This window comes from Coregonus lavaretus (genome assembly GCF_964263955.1).
Source record: "Coregonus lavaretus genome assembly, chromosome: 13".
NCBI lineage: Eukaryota > Metazoa > Chordata > Actinopteri > Salmoniformes > Salmonidae > Coregonus > Coregonus lavaretus.
Window position 1 is genome coordinate 28,298,086 of NC_140000.1, and position 6,000 is coordinate 28,304,085.

Here is a 6,000-nt window from a genome sequence, read left to right on the forward strand (position 1 = left end):
TGGTGTTCTTGGGGTCATAGGCAGCATTCCTCCTCCTCCAAACACGGCGAGTTGAGTTGATGCCAAAGAGCTCGACTTTGGTCTCATCTGACCACAACACTTTCACTCAGTTCTCCTCTGAATCCTTCAGATGTTCATTGGCAAACTTCAGACGGCCCTGTATATGTGCTTTATTGAGCAGGGGGACCTTGCGGGCGCTGCAAGATTTCAGTCCTTCACGGCGTAGTGTGTTACCAATTGTTTTCTTGGTGACTATGGTCCCAGCTGCCTTGAGATCATTGACAAGATCCTCCCGTGTAGTTCTGGGCTGATTCCTCACCGTTCTCATGATCATTGCAACTCCACGAGGTGAGATCTTGCATGGAGCCCCAGGCCGAGGAAGATTGACAGTTCTTTTGTGTTTCTTCCATTTGCGAATAATCGCACCAACTGTTGTCACCTTCTCACCAAGCTGCTTGGCGATGGTCTTGTATTACATTCCAGCCTTGTGTAGGTCTACAATCTTGTCCCTGACATCCTTGGAGAGCTCTTTGGTCTTGGCCATGGTGGAGAGTTTGGAATCTGATTGATTGATTGCTTCTGTGGACAGGTGTCTTTTATACAGGTAACAAGCTGAGATTAGGCACACTCCCTTTAAGAGTGTGCTCCTAATCTCAGCTCGTTACCTGTATAAAAGACACCTGGGAGCCAGAAATCTTTCTGATTGAGAGGGGGTCAAATACTTATTTCCCTCATTAAAATGCAAATCAATTTATAACATTTTTTACATGCGTTTTTCTGGATTTTGTTGTTGTTATTCTGTCTCTCACTGTTCAAATAAACCTACCATTAAAATGATAGACTGATCATTTCTTTGTCAGTGGGCAAAAGTACAAAATCAGCAGGGGATCAAATACTTTTTTCCCTCACTGTATGCATCTAAATTATTTATATTAAATTATGTATAATAAGTATTGGTGATTCAATAGCCTAGTTAATCATTGCATGACTTTTTTAACATACTATCTATGTTTTTCTCAGTCTGGCAGTAGCCAACTATCAGATGCAGAGAATCTCTATTTTGGCTGCTGCTGACAACAACTGCATGTAAGTTGTTCTTCTACATCATAACAATTAAATGTGTGCATAGAATCTTGTCTTCATTTTGGCAGATTCATGTTTTTGCTCCTTTTTTCTTCTTCTCAGGAACCAGCCTAGACAACAACCCAAACTGTACTGTTCCATAAAGAAGTCAGCCAGAGTTGATACCAAGATTGACGTGGGCCACCATTCAAACAAACAGATGCCTCCCTGGCCACCAGTGTTTATTTCCAAACTAAGTTTGCATATAATGACAATAACATCTCAAAACTATGCTGGTATTCCATTGTCCATTATTTAATTGTTTTTTATATTAAATGTTTAGCTACAAATATTACAATTAATTAGTAGTAGCCATAATTCCTAAATGTCACCATACAGGGTTCTATATGGAACCAATTTTGTTTCAGTGAAGAAGAACCCTTGGGGTTCTGATCAAAGAACCCTATAAAAGTGTTCTATATAGAACTTTTAGGGTTTCCATATATGAAGCAAGTGATAGAACCCTTTTGGATATTTAAAGAACCTTTTTTTCTAAGAGTGTACCAATCATTACTAAAGCCAACACAGAAAGGGAGAGAAACTGAGAAATAATCATCCAACATTTCCAGAGAGAAGGAGAGAGGAACCAAATTAAAGGGATACCTTTTATGATACCCTTTATTGACTGATGCCCAATGATGCCCTTTATCTACAGTGGGGAAAAAAAGTATTTAGTCAGCCACCAATTGTGCATGTTCTCCCACTTAAAAAGATGAGAGAGGCCTGTAATTTTCATCATAGGTACACGTCAACTATGACAGACAAAATGAGAAAAAAAAACCCAGAAAATCACATTGTAGGATTTTTAATGAATGTATTTGCAAATTATGGTGGAAAATAAGTATTTGGTCAATAACAAAAGTTTCTCAATACTTTGTTATATACCCTTTGTTGGCAATGACACAGGTCAAACGTTTTCTGTAAGTCTTCACAAGGTTTTCACACACTGTTGCTGGTATTTTGGCCCATTCCTCCATGCAGATCTCCTCTAGAGCAGTGATGTTTTGGGGCTGTCGCTGGGCAACAAGGACTTTCAACTCCCTCCAAAGATTTTCTATGGGGTTGAGATCTGGAGACTGGCTAGGCCACTCCAGGACCTTGAAATGCTTCTTACGAAGCCACTCCTTCGTTGCCCGGGCGGTGTGTTTGGGATCATTGTCATGCTGAAAGACCCAGCCACGTTTCATCTTCAATGCCCTTGCTGATGGAAGGAGGTTTTCACTCAAAATCTCACGATCCATGGCCCCATTCATTCATTCTTTCCTTTACACGGATCAGTCGTCCTGGTCCCTTTGCAGAAAAACAGCCCCAAAGCATGATGTTTCCACCCCCATGCTTCACAGTAGGTATGGTGTTCTTTGGATGCAACTCAGCATTCTTTGTCCTCCAAACACGACGAGTTTAGTTTTTACCAAAAAGTTCTATTTTGGTTTCATCTGACCATATGACATTCTCTTAATCCTCTTCTGGATCATCCAAATGCACTCTAGCAAACTTCAGACGGGCCTGGACATGTACTGGCTTAAGCAGGGGGACACGTCTGGCACTGCAGGATTTGAGTCCCTGGCGGCGTAGTGTGTTACTGATGGTAGGCTTTGTTACTTTGGTCCCAGCTCTCTGCAGGTCATTCACTAGGTCCCCCCGTGTGGTTCTGGAATTTTTGCTCACCGTTCTTGTGATCATTTTGACCCCACGGGGTGAGATCTTGCGTGGAGCCCCAGATCGAGGGAGATTATCAGTGGTCTTGTATGTCTTCCATTTCCTAATAATTGCTCCCACTGTTGATTTCTTCAAACCAAGCTGCTTACGTATTGCAGATTCAGTCTTCTCAGCCTGGTGCAGGTCTACAATTTTGTTTCTGGTGTCCTTTGACAGCTCTTTGATCTTGGCCATAGTGGAGTTTGGAGTGTGACTGTTTGAGGTTGTGGACAGGTGTCTTTTATACTGATAACAAGTTCAAACAGGTGCCATTAATACAGGTAACAAGTGGAGGACAGAGGAGCATCTTAAAGAAGAAGTTACAGGTCTGTGAGAGCCAGAAATCTTGCTTGTTTGTAGGTGACCAAATACTTATTTTCCACCATAATTTGCAAATAAATTCATTAAAAATCCTACAATGTGATTTTCTGGATTTCTTTTTCTCAATTTGTCTGTCATAGTTGACGTGTACCTATGATGAAAATTACAGGCCTCTCTCATCTTTTTAAGTGGGAGAACTTGCACAATTGGTGGCTGACTAAATACTTTTTCCCCCACTGTACTTCCCCAGAGTCAAATGAACTTCTGGATATCATTTGTATGTTTCTGTGTCAATTATGAAGGAAGTTAGAGGTAGTTTAGTGAGCATGCTAGCAGATACCCATAGACTTATAGTCATTGCACGCTAGTTAGCAATTGCTCGAGCGCAACTTCCTTAAAAGTGCACGCAGAGACATAAAAATTGTAGCACACTCTGGAATATGTTCCGGGATTCATCCAATGGCATTGAGGAGTATACCATCTCAGTCACCAGCTTCATCAATAAGTGCATCAATGATGTCGTCCCCACAGTGACGTTCGTACATATCCCAACCAGAAGCCATGGATTACAGGCAACATCTGCACCGAGCTAAAGGCTAGAGCTGGCACTTTCAAGGAGCGGGATACTAATCCGGACACTTATAAGATATTGTCGTGTATTGGGATTATGCTGTTGTTAAATGTTTTTAAGTGGAACTGAAAGAATGTTGATTTTAGTATCAAGAGGGAATGTTTTAGTGTAACGCCACATACAACAGACAGGAAGAGTGTTGTAGACAGGGGAGACTGGTGATTGGCCAGAAGAGGGAGCCACCCATCTTTTTGCATTGTTTATAAATAGGGGCTAGACACAGAAAGGGCAGAGCAGCCATTAGAATTGGAGGACACTGCTCTCCAGACCTCGCGAGTCTGTAAACTTATGCTGTAAGCTTGTGATAATGAATAAAGACTTCTAATCAAGGTACAGCTTAAGCGGACTTCTTTGTTTGACAGCAATAGCCACCGGCAGCCGACGCGACACGACAAATGGTGGCCAGTACGGGTACTGATTGCATCGTTCTTTGTTCCTTTTCTGAGTGTCGAGTTGACTACTGCTCAAGCCGGCTAAGGTGAGATTTCTCCCAATTTGGGCATTAGTTGTGTCGATTGCTCATAAGGGGAATGGGATAGTATGTACAGTGTGAATTTTGGGCTGGTGTGGTGTGATTGCTGTTGACTAGGAGTCTGAAAAATATTCTAAATTTGGTTGATGGGTAAACGGTAAATAATAGGAAGTCTAGAACAATGGATTGGTAGTGAATAAAGGCAGATATACGTATATGCAATATTAGAGCATTGTGAATCTGGAAAGACCCCCAGCGGGGGCGACTCGTAGGAGTGGGCCACAAATCCTGGGGACGTATTAGACTTCGTCAGGTTGGTTCTGGGAACCATGAGTTGAACGATTGTATTTATGTTATACTCCTCTTCTAGCCGACGGGATATTGGTTGGGGGTAACCTCTCGATATGATATTCATCATTCACGGCAGCATAAAGTTAGCGGAGATATGGATAATGATTTGGGCACAATGCAGGGTACTTAGGGCGTGGTAGGCCGCAGTTAGCTAAAGGCTAAGGCTAATTCTAAATGCTTGATTGTGTTTCAGGCCACATGGTACATAGCGGCTAAGGCTAATGCTAAATGCTGGAGTGTGGGTCATGCTACATTGTACATAGCGGCTAATGCTAAATGCTAATGCTAATTGTGTTGCGTGCTACATGCTAACGTGTCCTTAGAGGACCATTGCGATGGATTCAAGCCTCTTAAACTTGTTTGTATGTGGGTGGAACTCAAAGTTCCACGCAAATGTGAGCTCTGTTATGTGTATTGTTTGATTATAAGGTATAAAATAGTGAAGCTGTAGCGTAATGCTGGCGTTCTATGGTGTGGCAAGCATGGGGTTAAGTGGATGTGCGCATGTGCATGATTTTACGGCGCTAAAACTACGACATGCGGTTATTTGCTAAAACTACAAAACGGCATTGTGGGTAAGGGTCATAGGTCCCATCTGGGGTTACCCTGCAGGGGGAGAAATAGACAGACAGAGGAGAGATTTTAACACGAATCTTCTAGTTGTTACATCGGCGGATGGTTAAAGATGAAACTTGTTTTGTGACCTATTGAATTTATAAATTAGATATATGGTAACGGATTATAATAAATTGAATTAAATAATTAAAAGACGATTAAAATTAAATAAAATGTTTTTGAGCGATCGATAATTATTCCTGAGTTAATTCTTAGAGCGAATGTAGAACGAACGAATATTGAATGGTTGGAAATACTCAGTGATTGCATTAACTACTAAAATGTTATTCTGTGTGTATGTTCTTTTGTCATATGAGAGGAGCAATAGGACATACGACAGGAGAGGAGAGAGAGAGGAGATACAGGAAGTGCTGACGTGACATCACGTGACGCGGCAGAGGATCGGATCAGATATCAGGCTAGTTCACAAAATATGTGATGGTATGACAATTTCACATAGGCTTGGCAAATACTCATTTGAATAAAATTTGCATTTTGGAGTCTCTGTGCATCACTGGGCTGGATTACAGTTCGGTTGGAAATCGGGTACTGACATTATTCTGCAATTAAGATACTTGGGTGCATATTAAACAATGGAATTTATAAAAATCAAAGGGTTGTAAGGTTAGAAGGCTTTGTTTTTGGGATTGCTTTGAAGTTGACTAACTTACATTTACTTTCCTGATGGGTTGTGGTAAGATAGCCACTAATTGATAAATTGGTGACATAGGATATAGGAATAAAAATTGGTTTTAATTATTCATGATTTTTAATTGATTTATTTTTTTCG